The sequence below is a fragment of the Gracilinanus agilis genome, chromosome 1 (genome assembly GCF_016433145.1).
Source record: "Gracilinanus agilis isolate LMUSP501 chromosome 1, AgileGrace, whole genome shotgun sequence".
In the NCBI taxonomy this organism is placed as follows: domain Eukaryota; kingdom Metazoa; phylum Chordata; class Mammalia; order Didelphimorphia; family Didelphidae; genus Gracilinanus; species Gracilinanus agilis.
In genome coordinates this window covers 213,222,993-213,247,440 of record NC_058130.1, presented here as the reverse complement: position 1 = coordinate 213,247,440, position 24,448 = coordinate 213,222,993, and the positions used below count along the sequence as shown (strand labels likewise).

The 24,448-nt window shown below is 40.0% G+C and overlaps 2 protein-coding genes across 5 annotated transcripts in view; one reads left to right on the top strand and one right to left on the bottom strand.

Annotated features, from left to right (window-relative positions):
- Nucleotides 1–24,448, bottom strand: part of C1H7orf50 (chromosome 1 C7orf50 homolog) — a 372,322-nt gene that overhangs the window by 160,224 nt on the left and 187,650 nt on the right. The window lies entirely within an intron of this gene.
- GPR146 (G protein-coupled receptor 146) overlaps nucleotides 1–24,448 on the top strand; it is a 91,817-nt gene that overhangs the window by 43,060 nt on the left and 24,309 nt on the right. The window contains exon 1 of one of the 4 annotated variants that reach the window (XM_044660051.1): nucleotides 23,979–24,031. The exons of the other annotated variants lie outside the window; for them this stretch is intronic. The gene's annotated coding sequence lies outside the window, so the exon portion shown is untranslated. Of the gene's footprint in view, nucleotides 1–23,978; nucleotides 24,032–24,448 lie in introns of those variants that run through there. 4 annotated transcript variants of the gene reach the window in all.

The following is a 24,448-nucleotide window of genomic DNA, read 5'->3' as shown; positions in this document are numbered from 1 at the left end:
CTGCCTAATAAGTATCAGTAGACTCCAGGACATTAAATCATAAACAACAACCCAGGGCACCAGGAAAAAAACACAACACCAAACCCTTTAGGTAGGAGAGAAGAGTTGGTAGAGGCAAGAAGAAATTACTCTCAAAGTGCTTGGAGATAGGTAGGCCTAGTTACATGACACAGGAGATGCCGTTCCCAGCTTACAAAATGGTTTTATTTCCAAAGTTTCTTTTAAGTCAGTTGTTTGTTATCTGCCATGATATTATTAAAAATGATGACTAAAAACAGTTATAGTAGAAAAATACTGTTATTATCATATTGACAAATGGAATTAGTACTATGAGTGATAGCTTTTGTTGCTGTTGTTCAGACATAATTAATTTAAAAATCTGATCCTACAAACCTATTAACCAATACCAAAACCCTGTCTTTGGGACACGTATGTTGTCCACTCAAAGAAAGATTCATTTTCTGATCAGATAGTTGTTTTTTTAGTCATATCTATCTGACTCTTTGTTGAGTCCATTTTGGGTTTTCTTGGCAATGATACTAGAATGGTTTGCCATTTCCTTCTTCTGCTCATTTTATAGATGAGGAAATTGAGGCAAAGAGAGGTAAGTGGCTTGCCCAGAGTCACATAGATAGTATCTAAGATGAAATCTGACTTCAGGAAGAGGAGTCTTCCTAATTCCAGGCATGGTACCCTATCCACTGTACCCCCAACTATGCCATCTCACTCCTGTCAGACAACTAGAACAAAATCACAACGGACAAGGAAAGGAAAATATTGTCTCCATAATATTTTAATAGATTAAGTTGGCTGCAAAAGGCAAATGGAGCTTGGTTGTCCTCAAAAGAAAGCTGAGAATGACAGCTGAGTCACAGATTGAGCCAAGGAAGCATCTCTCTGTGACACTGATAGGGATACAAGCTGGAGACCCAGGGTGGCACAGCAGGGCAGGGTAGAGAATGACTGAAGCCTGCCAGTTGTTTTATCATTCCATATAGTCAAGAGGATGTACCACATCTAGTGGAAAGAACACTTCTCTGGACCGGAATGACTCTGTCTCTGAATTCTAGCTCTGAATAAACTTAGCCACAGAGTCTGTGTTCTTTCTTGGTGTGATTCAGGATCCAGGGTACCAGAGCCTCTATTTCTCTACAAGTGAGTCAACCCAGACCTATTTCTGTGCAGGGTTGGACTGAGGTTAACAGAATGCCCTAGGGCACTTGGGTAGGCGCCCAAGGGGGAACATGCACTTTCCCCAAGTATGGGGAAAGTTGCAGTGACCTGTCATTCCTGGAAACTCTGCCCAGTGGCCTGATATCCTGGGATTGTGGCCAGCCTTCAATGTGGAGGCCTCACCCTGCTGGATGGAGTGTTTCTAACCAAAGAACTCACCTCAGAACCTGCCATTAAACTCAGCTACCCTTGGAGGTGGGGAGCTGGGGAGCTACGGTCAACCTTGTACAGCAGGCAAAGTTGGCAGCTGCCAGCACAGTGTGATTATAAAGGAGTGCTTCAAAGGTCCCCCCACTTTCTCCCCCAAACCCCCAAAACGTTTCCCCGCCTACTGGCTGATGCCAGAAATTCCAGTTAGAGGCTCATTCCTTTGGCTTAACGAAAATACCCTTGGGAGTAATAACACTTCACTCTGCAATCTATCATTTCTATGGCAGTGTGACTGAGTTTCAGATTATTCCATGAGAGCAGGTTTTGATCAAGAGGGAGGGAAGGTGAGAGAAAAAGAGGGAGAAGCAGAGAGAAAGCTGAGAGGGAGAGGATATTGGGTGTGATAAGGCAGAAGTCCCACTGACAGGGTAAAGGATGAAATATGGGGTGGCAGTGGGCACAAGGGTCACAGGACCACAAAAGCCTTGCCTTCTCTTTCTTCTTTAGACTGTTTATTTTCCCCACAAACATTCAGAAACAAAGAAACATGTACTACATTGTTTTTAGGATTGTTTGAACTAGGGACATCCAGGTATTGTTCTCATATTCCTAAGATTCAAAGAGTAGGCGTATATGTGTGTATGTGTGTGTGTGTGCATACACCTACTTGGGCATACCAATCTTCTAACTGCTAATTATTTATGGAAGTGGCAGAAATTCTTTGATGCATTGGATAAAGCACAGGAGTAGGAGTCCTTAATTTATACTTGGCTTGGTAAACTCATAGGAAATACCTGAATGTTAACAAGGAGCCTCCTCTTTCTAACCTTCCTCAAATCCATCAATAAAAAGGTAGAAAAGGCAACTTTTGGGAACTGCTGTCCCGAGGCAATCTTGTTGAACTTTTGAAGGAAGGAGTTTGACGAATACTATTTTTAGATGAAAATGTAAGATAGTCCCTACCCGACAAAAGGTATTAGTGATGAAAAATAAAACCCACTAGAACTTTCTCTCTCTCACATTCTCTCTCTCTCTCTCTCTCTCTCTCTCTCTCTCTCTCTCTCTCACACACACACACACACACACACGTGCACGCGCGCGCACACACTCACACACACACAAACTGAGATGATCATTCCTCAAGCTAACTGCTTTGACACAGCTGCCCTGAATTACACAAGTGTAAGGACCCAATTTACTGCAGCACCGCTCAAATTTGAACTGGACTAATGGGCCTTATTTACTGGACAAGGAAATTGAGTGTGTCATGACATCTCATAAAAGGTCTGTTTTGTCAACCTATCAACTAGCTTTTTGGACACTTGATATAGGAAGGAGGCAGACAGAGAAAAATGGCTTTCCTTCTACTACTATCAAGGGATAAATACATGAGATCATACCCAAAATGAAGATATAACAGAACTTGAAACATCAGGGTTTCAGTTGAAGAGTTTCTAATACTCAAAACATTTTTAGAACTAGCAAGGTGATTTCACTGGGTATTATAAACTATTTATTTGGAATGTTCTACTTAAATGAGTTAATTATGTATAATATATAGATTACTAATTTTTTTTAAAAATAGAATAGGGGCAGCTGGGAGTCTAGTGGATAGAGAGCCATGCTTGGAGACTAGAGATCCTGAGTTCAAATTTGGCCTAAGATACTTCCTACCTCTATGAACCTGGACAAGTCACTTAACCCTGATTGCCTCACCTTTACCACTCTTCTGCCTTGGAACGGATACATAGTATTGCTTCTAAGACAGAAGGTATGGTTTAAAAAAAATAATAATGAGAAGGCAGGGAATTGGGCAAGGAGGAACAAAATGGGTTCCCAATAATCAGAACCCCAACAGAGTATAAGGTGAGAGGTTTGGCCACAAGGAACAGGGTAAGAAATCAGTGATTAGAACTTCAACCCAAGAAAATGGACCAAAAATGAAGGATGACTTGATGCTGAGCCAATAAAAGCTATACAGATGCAGGGATCTTTATCTTTCCCTTTGATAGAGACTAAGTTTGGTACGATAGGCAGTGATGAAACTTATGCAGGGCCAGCTGAGGAGGCTTCCCATAGGTAGACTGAGGAGAAGAGGCAGCCTGGTCATTCATTACCTGTCACAGTATCTGGAAGGCTGCCTCTGCAATGTAAAAAGTGGATGGATAAGGACTAGGGAGTCAAGAATGAAAACTGGTTCTGCCATTTACTATTTTGGTGACTTTGGGCAAGTCATCCGGTCTCTCTGAGTCTCAGTTTCTCCCTCTGAGAAATGAGAGGACTAAATGACCCCTAAGGTTTCTTTCCACTTGAATACGAGGATCCCATTAATCCCAGTACTTGTACAACCCAAGCAATTTTCATCTGCCTACAAAATTTTCACTGGCTTGTTTCACTGAAGACATGATGACCTCTTTCTATTGATCCTTAAATCCCTACACTAGGAGAACCTATTTGCCAGGTGCCACATGGAACCCAGCAATGAAGCGAATTCCTACAGGGAATCAAACTGTAAAGAATCATGATTTCCTTAAAGCCATTGTCTAATCCTGCCTAGAATCTTCAGGGATCCCTAATGCTTCTAAGATAAAATGCCAACTCCTCAGCTTGACACTGAAAATCCTTTAAAACCTGGCTCTGGGTCATATTTCTGGGTTTCTTTTGCATTATTCCACTTCCAGCAGAAAGCACAGGTTGTCTGTTGTGCCTGCAAAGCAGTCTTCCCTCTTCACCACCACTTCTTTAGAATGTCTGTTTTCCTCTAAGACTAAGGTCATCAACCACTCATTGCCTAGGAGAAGCATTTCTTGTGTCTCTCAATTGTTAGGGCTTTCTTTCTCCTCAGCTGATTTTATATATATATTTTTTTACTTATTTGTACAAGAACGGTTTTATTTTTCTATAGCATTGAGCACAGTCCCTTCCCTTTAAGCCTACTTAAAAAATGCATGTTGGGTTAAAGTGAATCTCACACTTGAAGATTTATAAAGCTCTTTCCTCAATAATTGAGCAAAAAGGGCAGAATAAGTATTATTATTTCCATTTTGCAGATGACAAAACTGAAGTTCCATAAGGTCAAGCTTGCATTATACAGCTAGCAATTGTCTAAGGAGCGATTTGAATCCAGATTTCCCAACTAAAAATCTAGTGCTTTTTTTTTTTTGTCTCTTTAAAAAATTGGGAGAGGCAGCTAGGTGGCTCATTTGCTAGGCCTGGAGATGAGAGGTCCTTGGTTCAAATCTGGCTAACAGTTCTATTGGGACTAGAAGGAGAGGAGAAAGATTGGACAGAAGTCTTCTAAAACATATTGTACTACACTGTCAAGGCCATGCTCCTAACAGAATATAAATATGCTTGAGGATTCAGAAAACTTTAAAACAAAAGAAAATACAAACACCACCAGTCTAGTCCTAAATCAGGATGTAAGCAAAATTAGTAGGGTAGGCTATGGAATTTCCTGACAACTATTTGCTAACTTACTTGCAAATTTTTTTCCTTGTAATTTTTAAATGGAAAGGAATGCACTAAAGTTTACACTTTAAAAAACCCAGGTCCCTAAACATTGCTCCTTCCCTTTCATTTTTATAATACCCAAGCTTCAGATGTTTGGGGTCCAGAAACTGTCAACTCAAAAAAACATTAAGAATGAAAAACATAGGCATTTACAAATGTTCCAGGAACCTGTTACAAATGCCCTCCACAGATGAACAACTTGATGTGCAGGTGGCACTTCTATAATATTTTCAAGGAGGTTTTCTGTAGGAAAGGGAGAAGTTTGAAATCCTGCTCTGGGGCAATTTCCCCTGTGGCTTTTGGTAGAACCTACAGCTTTTACATAGCAGTGTGGCATCATGGGATCTTGTTTGCCTGGCAGCACTGATAAGTGGGAGGCCAATAGTTTTATCCCAGCCAAGATGCAGATATAGTCAGACTAGTTTTACCATTTGTTGTTGTTCATTCGTGTCTGACTATTTATTGACCCCATCTGGAGTTTCCTTGGCAAAGATACTGGAATGGTTTGCCATTTCCTTCTCCAGCTCATATTACAGATGAGGAAACTGAGGCTAACAGGGTCAAGTGACTTCCCCAGAGTCACAAAGCTAGTAAATGCCTGAGACCATTTTTGAACTCATGAAGATGAATCTTCCTTTTTCCACAGGCCTAGAGCTCGATCCACTGCACCACCTAGCTGCCCTAGTCTTACCATAGTCATTGTTTAAATATGATCAAATGGGGCAATCCTAGCACAGACGTCATCATTCAGAGGTTTAATAGCATAGCATCTGAGATTTAGAGAGATGTTAGACGTGAAAAGTCCAACTCCCATATTTTATAGATGAGGAAATTGAGCCAGAAAATTAAATATTTTGGCCAAGGTCACACAAGGAAGGTGTAAGGGCAATGGAATATGCATTTATTAAGTGCCTACTGTATGCCAAGCACTTTGCAAATATTCTCATTTGATCCTCACAACAACCTTGAGGAGTACATGCTCTTATTATCCCCATTTTACAGTTAGGAAATTGAGACAGATGAAAGTAAAGTGACTTGCTCAGGGTCACCCAGCTAGTAAGTGTCTGAAGTCAGATTTAAACTGAAGTCTTCCTAACTCTAGGCCCAGGATGCCCCCTAGATGCCTACAAGGGGTAAGTAGCAGAGGTGGGATTCAAACCTAAGACTCTTTACTACAAATGTAATGCTCCTTTGATTAAACCAACCACATAGCCTTGCATGTCAGCTCATATCAAATGTTTAAATTGCAAGTGATGGTCTCATTACCGAAGGACTTTGATCTCTCGATATTATTCAAGACATTTGCTCAGTTTACACAAATGCTCTCTTGGCAAGCACCTTTGTCCTTCTGAGATGAGTTATAGGTAATCTCTACACTAAGAACCCTGACCTCTCAATAATAATTCCAGAACAAGAGGAATTCTACTTACAGGGAATAAGTTCCGGTAAGTGTGTTTGTCACAAGATGACAAATAATAAAGATCACACCCAAGCTGCATTTTTTTTAAACCCTCACCTTCTGTCTTAGAAGCAATACTATGTATTGGTCCCAAGGCAGAAAAGCAGTAAGGGCTAGGCAATGGGAGTTAAGTGACTTGCTCAGGATCACACAGCCAGGAAGTATCTGAGGCCACATTTGAATCCAGGACCTCCGGTCTCCAGGCCTGTCTTTTGATCCAATGGGCCACCTCTCTGCCCCAACCTATATTCTACTTTTGAGAAAATGTAGGAAGTTAGCTGTCCTGCCACCTCCCTGAGGCATCAATCCCCTAGTCACCATTCTCCCTATCCTCCCCAAAGAGAAGATTAGACAAATCCAGTCTCTGCCCAGAGTGAGTGACACATTTCTCAAAACCTTTAGGGTTCTCAAAAGAGTAACCAGGGGCTAGTAAAATGTTTAGTGCCCATAGACGCCACTGCACATTCATTTGTCTCCTTTATTCCCCACAAGTTTCCTTTGTGATATAATAATCAAAGGGGCTTAATAACTGGTGTAACAATTAACCTTCAAGTTCAAAAAAAAATCCCTGGTTAACCCTACAATTCATGTAGATTATCCCTACAATTTCTGTGATGGAAAAGAGAGATACAAAAAAAGCATAAAGCCAACACACCCACATACTTCCCACCCCCTATAACTTTATCCTCGCACAACAATCACAAAACAGAAGCCGAATGTTTACAAAGAAGCTATTTTTATATCCATTTACTATAGAGCCTCCTTAGCCACAAGCCTAGGGCCTGGGGCCCCAAGGATCTCTTTAGAATGGAAACTTTCTGGAGCAGGACTCTACCAATTTCCAGAACCAGGCATGTTTTTCATTAGCATACTCAGTGTTATAATAAATGATGCACTTCCCTTTCCACTTTACGATTCTTAAACACGCGACAATTTTGGCTGGAATGTTTTCGATTACATGAAGCAGAGTGAAGGTTACTAATCTAAAGGTCTTCTTTGGTATGGGTTGAGGGAAAAATGGGGGGGGGGGGAAAGGGAGATTTAAAATGGAGCAAAGTTATTGGGAATAAGAGTGTGGTTGAAAATGAGTTCCTGGGATACCCTGGCCCATGTAGGGCAGAACTCTCATGTTCCTAAGCATGACTGGCTCATGAGGGCAAGAGATAAGTTGAATTTATTACTGGCCCTACAAAACACATTTATGTAGGAGAAACAATGTCATTAGGGTACTTCTTTTGCCTCCTGATGTCACCACTTCTGCTCTCTTTTCCCTAAGGCAGTGACTATCTTTAAAAAATTCCTATTGCTGGAAGAAAGGCAGAGTAACCTATCTGTCATTATTTTCTAGTGGTGTGCCCATAATCTTTTTTTCCAAAAAGGTAAAAAGATTCCCACATGCTTGGTACCTGGGAAGAGAATGGTTTACTTTTCCCATTATCCTAAAACAAAGAAAGAAAAATGAGCCATGATTAAGGGGTGGGATAGGGTCTGACCCTGGAAAAGAATATTTTCATCCAAGTGAAAATCAGAAGAAAATGAACATCAAAAGCAGTCTTGAAAGAGACTGGAAGTCGCAGAAAGGGAATATGTAGTATAGCTAGTATAGTGGGGTCTGTGTGAAGAGAGGAGGCGATTAAGCCTTTGTAATGTGGCAGTGCTAATTGTATGTCTTGTTTTAGCAACAGCTGGAGAAACCATCTCCTAACTCCATGGTAATTCTCCTAACTCCAACGGATAGTCCCTGAAACAGAGAATGAAGGGATTCACAAAGTACCTGAGATTTCCCAAATTTCTCAGGGGCCTAGTACAAGTGCTGATTTTATCTTACACCATCATAGCCACTCTTATTTGGAGGCAAAATCACATGTGTCTGAATGATGACAGGAAAGATTTCGATTTTGTGGTGTAATGGAAAGTGACTTGAAAGGATCTAGTCCTGACTCTGCCATTAATTAATTAGCTGTGGGACTATGAGCTAGTTGCTCAACATCTAAAACCCCAGTTTCTCTTTGTATGAAGTGAAAAGGACCTCCTAAATTCTGATCCCCCCAGGTTCTATAATTCAAAGTAAACATGAAAAATAATGTTATGGGTTAATCAAGTAACATATTTAACTGACCTTTTGGGGATTGACATTATAGAAAATATCAAATTTTCCTATACATAAATATACATGCATATATGTATGTGTGTATAAAGGATATTCATGCACTTCATCTGTCTAAATCTACATAATATTATTTAGTATCATCTTCTGGAACAAGTTATTGGGGGTCTGAAGAAATCACTCATCTAATCCATTTTGGAATTCACTATGTTCTGAACTTCCAAGATTTTAAGCTGTTTTGCTCTTTCAATTCCTACTAAAAAGGCTATTAAGAAGAACCTGAAAGAAGTAGATAGCTGGTTACTCATTTATCTCGTTGCGATAATGAGCTGGACCACACTAGAAGATGAGGTCTCAAAAAGTATTTATCCCCAACCCTCACCCCCAAAGAGGAAGTAAGTTCTTTGAATAGAGAAATTGTACCTTAGTCTTTCGTATCTCTTTCAACCATTCCCACCATGCATTCCAAATAGTAGACCCTCAGGACATGTTTGTTCAACTGATACAGCTTATAAACCATAGAACCAAGTTTAACACAAACTAAAAGCAGGAGCTCAGAAACTCGTCCTTTGTGGGGACTAAACACCAATTCATTCATTTATTACTTCTCTCCTTTCTTCCTTCATTCAATGAACAACTATGAAGCACTATGGTATATAAGTCCTGGGCTAGGTCTTTGAGGAGATATAAAGTTTAGATGAGAATGTCAACTGCCATCGTATCTAATGGAACTGAGTCAAGCAGAGCATTTTACATACATAGATGCACAAATAAAATTCTAATACATCTGAAATACCAAAATATAATGTAAAGTCTAGAGAGGAAGATCAGAAGTGATGGTGGGGGGATAATACCCAATTATGAACTTCCGATAGTAAATAACTCCTAACAGAATCATACACACCAAAGACAAACAGGGAAGATATAAATGCAGAAAAGAAAACTTATTCGGTGTCTGGAACCCCAGAGCCTCGCACATTCTAGGTTGTTGTGCAGTTGTTCAGTCAAGTCCTACTCTTGGTGACCCTGTGACGACAGCACACCATGGGATTTTCTTGGCAAAGATACTAAAGTGGTTTGTTATTTCCTTCTCCATTGGATTAAGGCCAACAAAGGTTAAGTCATTCGCCCAGGTCACACAGCTATTGAGTGTCTGTGGTTCATTAGAAGGTGAGAAGCCACAGATATAAAGAGATGGAATACTGGCTGCCAGAAATGGAGGCTGTAAACCAAAGGGAAAGTCCCTTCTTGAAGGAAGTCAAGGTCAGGCAGCAGCATTTACCAAGTGCCTACCATGGGTCAAGAATTGGGCTGAGTACTAAAGATACAAGAATTGAAAAAAAAAAAAATCCCTCTTCTCTAAGAGCTCTTACTTATCATAGGAGATCACATGCAAACAACTATATACAAACAAAATATATACAGGATGAATTGAAGATGATCTAAAGAGAGAAAGCACTAAGATTAAGGATTGGGAAAAAAGTTTCTTGCCAAAGGTGGAATTTGAGCCAAGACTTTAAGGAAGCCAGGGGGTAGAGATGAAGAGGGAAAGGCCTACTGGTATGGTGGACAGCTCATGAAAATGCCCGGAGGGGCAGCTGGGTAGCTCAGTGGATTGAGAGTCAGGCCTAGAGCCAGGAGGTCCTAGGTTCAAATTCAACCTCGGGCACTTCCCAGCTGTGTGACCCTGGGCAAGTCATTTGACCCCCATTGCCCACCCTTACCACTCTTCCACCTAGGAATCAATACACAGAAGTTAAGGGTTTAAAAATGTAAAAAAAAAAAAAAGAAAGAAAGAAAGAAAGAAAGAAAGAAAGAAAGAAAGAAAGAAAGAAAGAAAGAAAGAAAGAAAGAAAGAAAAAAGAAGAAGAAAATGCCCGGAGTTGGAAAGGATAGTGTCACATTTGAGGAACAGCAATGAAACCACTGTCGCCTGTATCACAGACTATGTAGAGGAAAAAAAGATGTAAAAAGATTAGAAAAATAGGCAGGAGTCAGTATAAAGAAGAACAGACCTGTAATTGATAACTTACACAAGATTCTATTGAACTTGCAGTAAAAAGTAAGGATATCTTTTCTTTGATTACAGGAGGAGAAAGTGAAGACTGATACTAAGAAATTGATGAAGGGAGCATAGGAATAGAAGGAGATTATGTTGAGGGTTTACAATTTCCCAGTGGAGAAAGCTAGGTCATTTGAGCTAAACATGAGGAGGGACAAAGGTTCAGTTGGGTAGGGAAGGAAAGCGGTTGAAGTTTTGGAACCATTCCTAAATGGAATGAGATAGAGCATCAATAAAGTTAAGAAGGGAGACGACTGAGTCACTGCAGAGTCTTATCCAGGCATATTTTTTAAAATTAGTATTATTTATTTCATTAAATATTTTCCAATTATGTATAAAAATTTTTAACAATTTTTTTAAACTGAATTCTAAATTACTCCTCTGTCCTTGAGAGGGCAAGCAATTTGATATTGATAACACATTTGAAGTCATGCAAAATAGATTTCCTTATTGGCCACGCTGCAAAAGAAAGTCCAAAGAAAGTAAAATAAAAATAAAAAACTATGTTTGCTTAAATTTGCATTCAGAAGAACCAAATATTTGTAATATATGAGGCCTACAAAAACAAAGATACTCTCCACAGAGGGAGAAGTGAAGAAGCGAACAAATGAACTGTAACTGCTTTATGACAACTAAGTCTCCATTGTAGATAGTTCCCATTTTCCAGAAGCTGTACTGGTTGTGAGAAGCCCCTGGGTGCTATGGGTATGTGAATGTATCTTGATTAGCAAAACACCTAAAGTTGGCTCCTGTTCAAACAAAAGCTTCTTAATCTATGGCAGATTCTTCATTTCAGGCTTTTCTATTAATGAGCAATGAAAAGGATCTCAGGAGAACGATTCAAAATAAAGTATTTGGAAGCCCTCATCTCTCGATCCCCGGAAAACATGAATTCACATTCATTTTTGTACTACATTTTTAATTTAATATAATCCTGCAGCTTTACCCCCAAAGAGAAGCCCCCAGGGAAGCCTAGATTTGGAATACGTGGCTTGATTTTTTTGCCCTCAAAGAAGTCCAGATAAACCTTCCTCCTTCCCCCAGGATCACTTGCTCTTTGGCCACTGCACATTTTCAAGTAGCCAAGGGAGGAAGAGAGTGAACCCAAAATGGGCAGAGGCCTATTTTTGCATGTCACTGGACAAACTCAGCAAATGCTAACTGAAACCTGAAGCAGGTGTCTTTGTCCAGGTCTGAATTCAGATGAGAAAAACCCTGCAGTTCCTCAGCTGTGCATTTGAAAAGTATGAGTTAGAAGCATAATTAAATATAACTTGTTAGAGAAAGAAATGGAATACTCTGGAGGTTTCGAGGTCAGGGTTTTGGCTCAGACTCACACACAAGCATGCTTACTATTTGTTAATAGGGAAAATGGCACTCTAGAAAAGCTGTAGCTTTTAGTGTATTATTTAGATTCAGGGCCAAGTATAAATGAAATAACAGAAGAAAAGTATTACTGACTACAGCAAGAGAAGTCTTCATTACTTCTGTTCAAGTGTCTGTCTACTACAATTCTTTCTGCGTGGGCATAAAACCAAAAAAATACCCTTAACTTTTTCTTCTTTTTCTCTCTGTGTCCCTACTTACAAATAACAGTACCAGGCACACAGTAGGTACTTAATGCTTGCCGAAATGAAGCTATGAAGTATAAACTTCTCTCTTCTTATTTTTATTTACTGTTTCCTTCATGGCAAATTAACCAAGCCCACATGTCTGATGGCTTTGTTCTGGACTAGGGTTAGATTTTCAACCCCTTCCCTGCTGGATGATTTCAGTGATTATTTTTAGATGGCTCCTTTCTTTCTGTAGGCAGGCACTTTTGTTATTCATATCATTGTGCTTTCTCTCATGGCATCTCCTAGGCAAGTTTTGGCTCTATAATGGGTTAGTGTTAAGAGGACATTTTTTTCCCAAAATATTTTTATGTAAGTGTGATTGTAAAAGGAAGTCAGCTAGTCATGGCCGGAGAATGAGAAAAAAGGACAATGAGCAGCCTGTGTGCTACACTGGTGGCCTCAAGATATCTAAAATACATGGAGACAGCACCTAGTACATTGGGTGGTTCTCCAGTGGAAAATTTACAGATGGAAGTGAAACAGAATCCCCTAGGAGAGGAAGGCATAAAGGTGTTAGTTACAGTCTGTGCCAGTGGAGGAGTTGCTCATACTGATGAAATCAGAGATTTATCAAAATATTTTTAAACAAGCAGACTAGAAAGGATATTCCAGGAAAGAAAAAAAAAATTTGAAAACTACTGATGGGCGCCTATTGCTTCTCTAATTTTATTTATTCCCTAACAATAATTCCCTCTGCCTACCCTTTTGGATCATCTTTCCATTCTCTTTTAGCTTTTCTGCTCTCTTTTTCCTATCAAGGGACAGGAACAATCCTTTTTAATCTTAACTGAAAGAGGGGAAAAAAGCCCACCCACCATAGCAAGACTCCAGATTCATACATCAGGCCAAGAGATAGCAGTAATGGAACATTTATCTTTTTGATGACCTTGTTGCTGGAAATGAATGTGAATCAAATAACTTCAAATAGAGACAGAAATAAATATACCTGTCAGAACAGGGAAGTATGACAAACCATTTCTTCAGTTAGAATCATGTTAGCATAATAATGTTTAAAAACACAAATACACATAGCAAAATGTTTTCATGACCAGACAGAAGTTAACTAGAACTAAATGTATACAGCAAGATTCTCTTATAAAGAACTACTGTCAATATTTGCTAAGAACTGATTCAAGTTTCTAAGAATAAGCCATTTCCCAATTGATATGTTCCACAGATATGAAAAGGCAGTTCTCAAGGGAAGGAATACAAGCTATCTAGAATCATATGAAAAAAATGTCCTAAATAAATATAATATAATATAAAATTGTCTCATCTTGGCCCTGAATTGACCAGTGTGTTGAAATTGTCCCAATTCATATTAATTTTGAAGGACAGTTTAAGTTGGTAAAGTATGAACTATACAGTACTTTGAAAAGAAATCTGATTTTCTTCTTTTAAAGTTACACAATAGGGGCAGCTGGGTAGCTCAGTGGAGTGAGTCATGTCTAGAGACAGGAGGTCCTAGGTTCAAATCTGGACTCAGACACTTCCCAGCTGTGTGACCCTGGGCAAGTCACTTGACCCCTATTGCCCACCCTTACCACTCTTCCACAAAGGAGCCAATACACAGAAGTTAAAGGTTCAAAAAATAAATAAAGTTACACAATAATTTGAACCTTTAAAAATATGATGCCTAATAAACATCTTCAAGAGATCTGCTTTAATAAATATTAAGAATTGTTTGTAACAGCATACCGACTATGTAAAACTTAATTCTTCCAAAGTGAATAAAATAATGTTTCCTATAGTAGTTTAAATACTCCCCACCCCACAATCTCATGTCTAGTATTAATTTGCTTAGCAAATCCTTTTTCATAATGAATATAAGATGAAGCTGCACAACCGGCCTAGTCTTCCTCTGAATAATTCCAAATTCCAAATGGGGGAATAGGGTGGGGTGGGGGCAGAAATTTAACTTACTGAGGTTTTAGGTGACCCCTCTGACATCAGATGACCTTGTTGATTTGAAAATTAGATTTCAGGACCAATTTCTGAATCCCAAACTTTCCCAAGATATCCAAAGAGAAGAAGCTCCTACTAGTTTTGCTTAGATGCCCATTCCATGCACTCTACTTTAGAAGTCATTAAAAAAAATATATAGCAGGCAAAAATCATAAGGAATTGGGGGGTTGGGGGGGGGGGGACTCCTGGAAGTTGCAGTGAGACATCTTCTCTCCCTGCAACCTAGCTAAAGTGGCAGGTAGTACTCTCTTTGCATAGTGCATAAATAACCCCTAAGGACACAAAAGGAAATGCCAATATTCCATAGAATATGTTGAGAAAAGATAATTCACATATCAAATGTACAGACCCAGTCTGATAAAGCTATTTAGCAAAAGCATCAGAGAGTGCAACTGTGATGTTTTGACTTTATGTGGAATTCAACCTGATCCTCCTTTTAGAATGGCTTAAATCATAACTTCTTCCTTAAACTTTAACCACTGGATTGGACCAAACTAAAAAATATCCCTAAAGATGCCAAGTTTTTTGGTGAGAACTGATTTAACTCAAACTTCTTGGCTAGAACTGAGTCAGCTGGTCTTTCCTCTGTTTTACTCCCCACAGTCATTCTTACTAAATATAACAGCTGTCAGTCTTCCCATACACTTCCTCTTTCCTACCGGGCCTGGGCCTTGCTCTTTGGAGGCCAAGCCAGAGACTACCCTAGGAACCAATGTCCCATTATCTTTCCATAAAGCCAACCCCCAAACTTAGCCTCTCTTGGAGGGAAGCTGGAAACACTGATGAGTTTAGTCGGAGGATTAAGTTTTAGTCGGGAATCTCCCTTTTAGTACCAGAGTGACCTCAGGATAGTAGCCACATCTCTTTAGGCTTCAGTTTCCTCATTTGTAAATTGAAGGGACTGGACTAGATGAACTTTATCTAAAGTCCCTTCTAACTCTAGGTCTGTGGCACGTTGTGAGCTAATCCATATCTTAAGCAGAAGTGACTGCTAGAGAAATTAACAGAAATTCATGAAGTTCTGCCTATTGGCCTGGAAACAAGGAAATCTGCTCAACTTAATTTGGTAATTTTGGTCTTTTCTTTTGCTATGCCTCTCCTCTCTAGGTTACATGGATCTCCCAAAATATAGAGTCTTTCCTCATATAGTGAGAGAATGGGTAGAGGTCCTAAACTGGGAAACAGTGATGTGAACAGGGACTGGTATCCATTATATACATATATCTGTGGACTTCCTTAATTTAAAAAAAAAATTATTCACAGATAGAACAGAATAACCATTCATTTGGCACATTTATTATCTGCTTTGTATGAAAAAGAGTCTCTATATTTCTGCTAATCAAAATATTGACTTGGGAAGTTGGAATATTTTTCATCTTGATATTCCATTTTAATAGATCTGATGCAATAAAGTTGAACCATAATAGGTCAAGTTGAGTTGCCTTATACATATCTATTGCCTCAATGGCTTTTCCAATGGCCCTTTCTACTTGGGTCTTAGAAAAATCACATTCAAGAACAATAATAATGTGGGGACCAGATGAAAACCTTGATAAGAAAAGGTTGAAAAAACATGGGGAGATATACTTTCTAAAGCAGGAATTCTTAACCTGCTTTGTACCAAAGACCCTTTTTCAGAATTATGTTGTTGTTGTTTAAGTTTATAATTGAAGGAAATACTAAATCTCAGTTGGAGGCCAGTGAAAAGAGAGATGTAATTTTTTTCTCAATAAGTTCCCGGATTCCCAAGAAGTCCCCAGACTCCAGGTTAAAAATTTCTATTCAAAGGCAATCTGATATAACTCGCCAGGTTACTGTTCCTCCCTAATTCACACAACACTTAGAGCATAGATACTCATTCTGTTACAGGTCAAAGCCCAAACCCACTTAGGACTTAAGTCTTCACTGAACTAGGAATTTTTAGCTTTTTGATTTTCAGGCAAAATGTCCTTAGAGTAACTGCTATTTGAAATCACTTAGGCTTGAAGAATCACTAACCTTTCTAATTTAGCACACTGTAGTTAATGAATCAGAGCAGAGAACAGCAGTAGCCCAGAATAAGCCAGGTGATAGTAAAAAGGTTATAAAATAAATGAAAATCCAATTTTAGTACCCAGTACAGAAGCTGAAGATTTGGTAGAATGCATGCTTTAAAAAGTGTTCTCCTCTCCTCAGTATTTTCCCAACTCCTTCCTCCTGCTCTCCCCATAATCCTTCCAGACATGTTTGTGAATTCATTGATGTGGCCATTTTCTCCACCAGGGCAGCCTATCTATGCTTTCACCTCACAGAGAATTCTTTCCCATAAACCATTTTTCTCTTCTTTTCCCCCTATAAAACTTCTACAGAGAATTTTCCCAATGTAGTAGGGCCCTTCCTCTAGTTCTTTTAAAATGATGTAGATACAGAAGGAATTCTGAACTCGCCCTGAACCAGTCACATGGGACCCAGCTCAGCACAGGGCCTGGCACATAGTAAGTGCTATAGAAATGTTAGCTGTTGTTATTAATCGTTGTAGAGGAGCAATGGGCCAATTAACAAACAGTTATTAAATGTCTCCAGTGGTCAGAGTGCTGAACTTAAGAATGAAGAAGACCTGGGTTTGAACGATACCTTTGACACTTACTGGCAATGTGTCCATGGACAAATCACTAAACCATTTCTGGGCTTCCGTCTGCTCATCTGTAAAACTGAGACTTTTTAAAAATTGGAGATAATACTTATAATACCTACTTGAAGGGGTTGTTTGTAAGGTTTGAATGAAATAAAATATATAAAGTCCTTTGTAAAACTTGAAGCAAAAATGTGCAAAACTTGACAGAATATAAATGTCAACAGCAGAATACCTGGCAGAGAGCTTGGCATATAGTAGACATATTTAATAAATGGATATTGAATAAAGCAGAAACACTTAAGCTTTTCTACCAAGAGGATAACCAAGAGGCCCTACTTCTAAGCAGATGATCCCTGAAGGATGCTTAATTTAACTGAATGTTGTGAACTCTGCTGTGAATTCTCTCTTGCTAATTTCATGGAAACAATCTGGTACTTAATAGACTCATTAATGTATGCAAGATAAATCTATCCAACTCTTATTATTTACTGAGTGTGTAATATATATATTCACTTGAAAACCTATGTCAGCTAATAGACAGGATACAAAAGTAGCAGAAAATACAACCCCTATCCTAAGAGAGCTTATACTCTTTTGAGAAAACAAGACCTACATGCCTGACACAACTTATATTTACTGTGTGTTTATTCTTTATTTACGAATGCATGTCCTCTCCCCTGCCTTGCTCCATAGAACATAGGCTCTTCTAGGCAGAGCCAGTTTGCCTTTGTGCTAGATTGTGTGTGTGTGTGTGTGTGTGTGTGTGTGTGTGTGTGTGTGTGTGTGTGTGTGTGGTACAGACTATAAAATATTATAGGACTTTGGAAGAAGACAGTGTATGAAGTGTAGAATTTGGAGCAAGGAAGGGCTAAAAAAGGGACACAGGCCTGGAGACAAATAATCGCCATATCCACATATTCTGTCTTACACAGAAATCTCAGCGTTAAGCACGACATTCATGTCAGCAGTCCATTCCCTTTTCTAGTTAACCAGCTGGGTTTTCTGGAAGAGAACAGAATGGTTACCCTCCTACTGAGTACTACACACTTCCTTATAAGTCAACTGGAAAGCACTGGTGATCTAAACAGAATTTAGGGAACTAGCCACATATAAATATAGCCATTTATGTAAAAAAAAAAAAAAAAAAGCACTCGTTTCCATATAACTACATATACAAATAACTTAAACATTATCCCCATCAATCATACTGTGTGACCAAAGGATAAAGGGAATCTGCAGTTTATAAAATATCTATTGCCAAAATGAGAGAAGACCAAAGGAGGCATTTTCAGCTAAGAAGCACGAGCAGAGGACCAAGTTAGTTGGGTTTTACCCACCTCCTCTCCTTGTCTTCCCTTATCCCTCCTCCATGGTGCCCCCAAATAGAGATCAAATGTAAATAAGTCCCCGTGTGGGCTAAGTGTGGGAGAGAAAGATACTCTCAAGTTTCTTGGCCATTAGTCCTCTGGGTGTGGAACGTGGTGGGAGCTTATCAGCAGCTACTGCAGAAAAAAGCAGAAACTCAGAAATGAACACTCAGTTCAGTAAGGAACAAGGAAGATGTGGTAAAGGTTTCTTTCAAGTTCTTGGGGACTAGGGGGAGAAGTTCTTACTTTTTGGGTTTCTCATCTATAAACTGGGTTTTTCCAGTTAAATGGCTGGTGCTGTTACAGTGACAGCGGCCAGGCTTTATGAGAGGGTCCCGAGGCACCCATAACTCCCCTTCAGGTTAATTAGGAGCCCTGACCAACAGTGAGACTGAAGAATTTGTGGAGAGGGACAGTGAAGACCAGAAACGAGATTATTAGACAAACACTCAGGCAGCTTGTAATATAGAACTAGTCGACATTTTCCTAGCAGTTACTGTGTGCCAGACACTGTGCTAAGCACTTCACAGATTCTACCTCATTTGATTGTCACGGCAACCCTGGAAGGTCAATGCTAATATCACCCCCATTTTACAGATGAGAAAACTGAGCCGAGGTTAAGTAGCTTGTGCAGGCCCACAAAGCTAGTAAGTGCCTGAGGTTGCATTTGAACTCAGATCTCCCTGACTCCAGGCCAATGCTCTATTGAGTGAACCAGTAGCTTTTATTCTTATCTTCACCTTTTTAGGCACTGGACACTAGAATGAACTGGCAAAAAAAAATGTACAAATCAGACTGATTTTCACGATTCTAGTTAAGTCAGGAAACCAATTAGACTTCTCCCTCTATCTCCCCCCCAACCATTTTATTACAGTCAGTAAGTACAGTAACAATGAACAGCTAGCCAGGTACAATCCTACATATCTGGGGAGCATTATTTACATTTCAGAGCTATAAAACCCTTATCTTCCCTTGACTGAAGGGAAGTTTTCTTTGAAAACCCAACTTAATATATACACAGATGGGTTTTGCCATTTTCCCTCTATTGTTTACTAGCCTCCCCAAGGGAAAGGCTTTTCATGCTGATAAAATTGTATAAGGGGCCTAATGCTAATTCTCTTGTTTCCTTTGAAACTTACTAAATCGGGCCTTGGTTGAAGGAGGCATCATCTCAAGTTTCTCCAAACCAGAAATGGCAGCTAGGAGAACCGTCATTATTTTGTATTCTGGTCTGTAGGTAGATGAAGTTTAGCGTTCACAAGATAATGGTCCCTGCTTCAATTCTGACTGAATATTTGAAAACTTCTCAGAGCATCTTAGCATCCAGAGACCAGAACAATGGACTGACTTTGTGATAGGAGTACCTGAAGTGCTGCATTCAGGCAACCCAGGCCTGAATATTGATACATCAGAGTGAGAAGAACCTAGCACTATCAGGCAAGTTTAGTGATGACACCCTCTCATCCAATTGAGTCAGGAAGGGCAATCTCAAGGGGTCAGCTCTGGGGAATAAGGGAGTAGCTCAGCTCCAGGGAAGTAAAGAGGATCTGATGATATACATAAGTACATAATAAATAAATCTATGAATGTACACCATCACAAGGAGGTTTGCTCCTACCCTTCATGCTCTCCTGGATGCTGATTTTAATCCATCTGTGATAACACACCTCCCTTTCTTTCCTCTTTCCAGATTCATAGGTTCACAGACCTTGAGTTGGAAAGGACCCTAGCTCCTTCTAATCTCATTTAAACATTTTAAACACCTATATGGGGCAGAGATAAGGACATGATGATGTGATTTGTCTTATAATATACTAATTTTTAAAAATTAGTGTCAATTAGAAGACAGAAGAGCAGCCAGGGCTAGGCAATCAGAGTTAAGTGACTTGCCCAGGATCACCCAGATCCTGAAAGTGACTGAAGACAGTGACTGAAGACAGATTTGAACCCAGATCCTCCTGACTTCATGTCTAGTGCTCTATCCATTGTGCTACCTTAACTCCCACTAGTGTGTGATTAATAAACCCTTAATATCTCTATTACTTGACCCACAACATAAATCTGTTAAAACCCTGCCCTTTGAACTCTTAATACTTAATAGCAAATGGAACTACAAAGAAAGGCTAAGAGGAGACAAAAACAGTGCTGGTCTCTGGTTCTTAATCCTTTCCAAGCATTCTGAGATTACGCAGTTTTTCCCAAGTTCAACACCCAATCTCTCCCTGGTGGGGGATTCCAATTCATTTCATCCTCTCTTTTTCCTATTGGTGGCCCTGGTGGGCTAGCCAGATAGGGCACTGAAAAGTCAAGTTATCGAATCAAGTTACTGAATATCTTAAAAGTGCCCAGGGCAGGAAGAGATGCAAGAGGAGTATTGGTAGGGAGTCAAGCAACTTTTTAAAAAAAATAAAGGGAAGCAGATGATTATTCACAATAGAAAGTGATTCACTGCATGGTCCTTTATATATAGAAAGGGTTTAGGGGTTCATTTAATATACTCCCAAATATACCCTAGTCAGCAGCCAGATAGCACAATGGATAGAAGAGGCAGGCCTGGAGTTGGGAGGATCTGGGTTGAAATCTGGCCTCAGACATTTCTTAGATGTGTGAGCCTGGGCAAGTCACTTAACCCCAATTGCCTAGCCCTTACTGCTCTTCTGTCTTAGAATTGATATCAATTGTAGGACAGAAGGTAAGAGTTATTTTTTAAAGTTTAAAAAGTATATTACACACACACACACATACACACACACACACATATATATATGGAGAGAGAGAGAGAGAGAGAGAGAGAGAGAGAGAGAGAGAGAGAGAGAGAGAGAATTCAATATCTAGAAAATCTGATTTATATATACCTTACCAGAGACACATCTATTATGTAATGTATGATACAGCATGACACTAAAGAATCTGAAATCCAGGGGGCAGCTGGGTAGCTCAGTGGATTGAGAGCCAGGCCTAGAGACAGGAGGTCCTAGGTTCAAATCTGGCCTCAGACACTTCCCAGCTGTGTGACCCTGGGCAAGTCACTTGACCGCCATTGCCCACCCTTACCACTCTTCTGCCTGGGAGCCAATACACAATATTGATGCCAAGACTGAAGGTAAGGGTTTTAAACATTAAAAAGAAAAGAAAAGAAAAGAAAAGAAAAGAAAAGAAAAGAAAAGAAAAGAAAAGAAAAGAAAAGAAAAGAAAAAAAAAAAGAATCTGAAATCCAGGAAAATCAAGTATAATTCCAACTAACATCGCTTGGTTCCATGAAAACACAATGCTAGACAAGTTACAATGAGGCTGTTAGCTCCCCAGAAATGATACTAGAAAGAGTCTGTGGAGGCTCCACAACTCTGGAGTGGAGTTTGCTTATAAAGCCTTAATGAGGACGCTACAAAATGATCTCTCAGGGAAACTTCACACACAGGTGCAGTTTGTGTCAGACTTCAACCCTTATAAATTGGAGGGTCCTCGAAGTCAATGACCCTGAGCACTTACTACACACTGAGCCCAAAGCAGCTTGTAAATCACATCCTCCCTACTATGCCCTACTATACTCCCTACTATATGGGACTGCTGATTGGAATAAAAAAATTGCCTCTGGTACGTCAGATACAGGGCACTGCTGTGGTGTGTGTGTGCTCACGAAGTAATCTTGCTCCCAAGTTAACAACCACAGAGACAACAAACACTTTTTAAAAATCATTACCTTTTGTCTTAGAATTGATACTGTCAGTTCCAAGACACAAGAGCAGTAAGGGCTAGGCAACAGGAATTAAGTGACTTGCTCAGGGTCACACAACTAGGAAGTATCTGAAGGCATATTTGAACCCAGGACCTCCTGTCTCTCTCCGTCCGTCCACTGGGCTATATCTAGCTGTCCCTATTACTTATTAAGCTGTCAGGTGCCAGCACCTAGGTACTGAAGATACAAATGGGGGGAGAGAGGGGAGGGAGGAGAGGGAGAGGGGAAGAATGCAGCTATCATTTTCATGCTAAGAGGTGATTTGTAGAAAATTTTAAAGTTTTTAAGCATATAATGTTTTTAATAACTGACTGAGGGTGCTCTAGAAATTTCTATAACAAATAACTTGCTCCCAAGGAGAACTTGATTCCCATGAGAAGCTCTATCCTGACTCCAAACTCTATTATCAGCCTCAGAGATAGCATCCTGAATGTATTGGGGAAGGAGGGAAGAAGTGGTTGGGTGGTGAAGAGGTAAGAACACTGATCCAAGAGCCAGGAGGTAGAGTTCTCACTCCAGATTTGCTACTGACTTTGTATCTTTTTCTCGGGGTCTCAGTTTCTTCAACTGTAAAATGGGGGAGGTTCTTGAAGTCAATGATTCTAACTTTAAATCTATGGTCCTATGATTTCTAAAGCTTCTCCTTACCTTAAAAATTCTATGGTAAATAAGCAAAACAATGTCTTGCGATTGAAAAAATAAAAAACTAAGAGAGCTGGGTTTGAAAAAAATATTTAGCATATTTATATTACTTTTAGGATCATGGGATTATGATACATTTTAGGCTGGACAGGGCCTTAGAGGGCCAAATCCCTCTCTCTCCAGCTTCACTTTATAGATGAGAAAACTAAAGCCCACCAGGGCTACTCAGCTAGTAAGGGACAGAAATCAGGTTTCAAATCCAGGTCCCCTGACTTCCCATCCAGTGTTCTTTTCACAACTGAATTTTGCCCCCAAACATCTGATCCTTTCCATGTACGCGTCTAAAATAAACCAAGAGACTTTGCAAAATATGTAATTAATAACTTTGTTATCTTTGATCACAATATTCGACTCCCAAGTGAGTTTGCATTCTTTATCATTCTGCAGTAGTTCACAGAAATGTGGCCAAGAGGTACTGGGGAGGAAGGAGACCCATTCTTTTAACCTTTTTCAAACATCTCATTATCACAATAGTAACACAATTAGAAACTGGTTTTCACATTGCAGAATCAGCTTGCAAAGGCGATCTTTAAACAAAAGAAAGCTAGGGATGGCTCCAAAAATAGCAAGCAAACCCTGGTGTGGGGGAAGAAAGGGGGTGGATATGGAAGGCACAGATTCAGGGACTTATTTCCACTTGGGAAAAAAGAACTGTAATACGGAACCATTCAATCTTCCTGATCTAAAATGAAGGTTCACTAAAATGTGATCTGAATCCCTCAAATAAGAAGAATTATCGCGGGTCGGGGAAGCAACAGAACCAACTGGCTGACTTGAAAATTTTGTCTAATGTTGGCTAGGACTGAAGAGGGTTAAAAAGCAGCCGCCACCCCACCGCCCCGCTTCAAGTGATGTCCATGGCTTTTTTGAGACATTTCAGATGCCAGTGTGATAAACTGCTCCATACAATATAAAGACCATGGGAAATTAATTTTCTTCATTTTCAGTTACCATCCTGTCTGCATATAGGTAGTCATTTTGTCTTACTTAACTTTTACAGGCTTTTTAGCTCCCCCTAACACAATAACACCATTCATTTCAGCCAGAGAAACAAATGGGTGCTTTAAAAAAATACAGATCTAGCAAAAATGTCCCTAAGTGGCCACACCGGCTAGCAGCCTCGGGGCAATGATCAGGCCCCAAGATTAATGCCCCCTTGGACTCCCCCCTGTCTTAATCACTTAGAGATATCACGACTGAGGGCTTGTTTTTGTAATACACTCAGCCAATGAAAGCAGACAGCTAAGGCTTAGAGGATTAAGGGTATGAGTGTAAGGGAGGGGGGGAGGGGGAGTCACGTGTGTACACAGACAGAGTTCAGCCTGCCTAGCAAACCTTAGGGCACTGGGCTCCAGTCTGCAGGCATACTTTGGGGTAAGCCGCGATCAGCTCGGTGGAGAGGCAAAGACACTGCAGCCAGGTTGGACTTACATGGAGAGGTGACTGGAAGACAACATGTGTCGTTGGTCTGCTATCGAGTAGAGCCCCGGGGGGGGGCATTTATTGGGTGAGTGTCCCCCTCCGCCCCCAAAAGCCACTTTGTGACTGAGCTTATACTTTGGCTCTATAAAACTCAGTTGCAAATGTTTCCTACCCAATGGGCTGAACAGGAAAGGAACCGATTCTTTCAACCGCCTCTTCCCCTTACACACACACATGAACACAGCAGACACACGTGTGTCTATAGACACATGAATACATACTATCTTGGTCTAATGGGCTGTCATTAAATTTGCTGAAGGGCGACTGTATGGCAGCTTTGATCTGAAGGCTATTAACCTGGTCTCCTCTTCATGCCACAGTTGTTAATCTTAACAGCTACTGTTTCTTTGGGAGTTAGTACGGTTATCATGAAAGGCGGCTTCTGGCCGGCCAAGGGCCATTATTGCTGCTAGTTTGTGCCTGGTGCCTCTATCCTTTTATT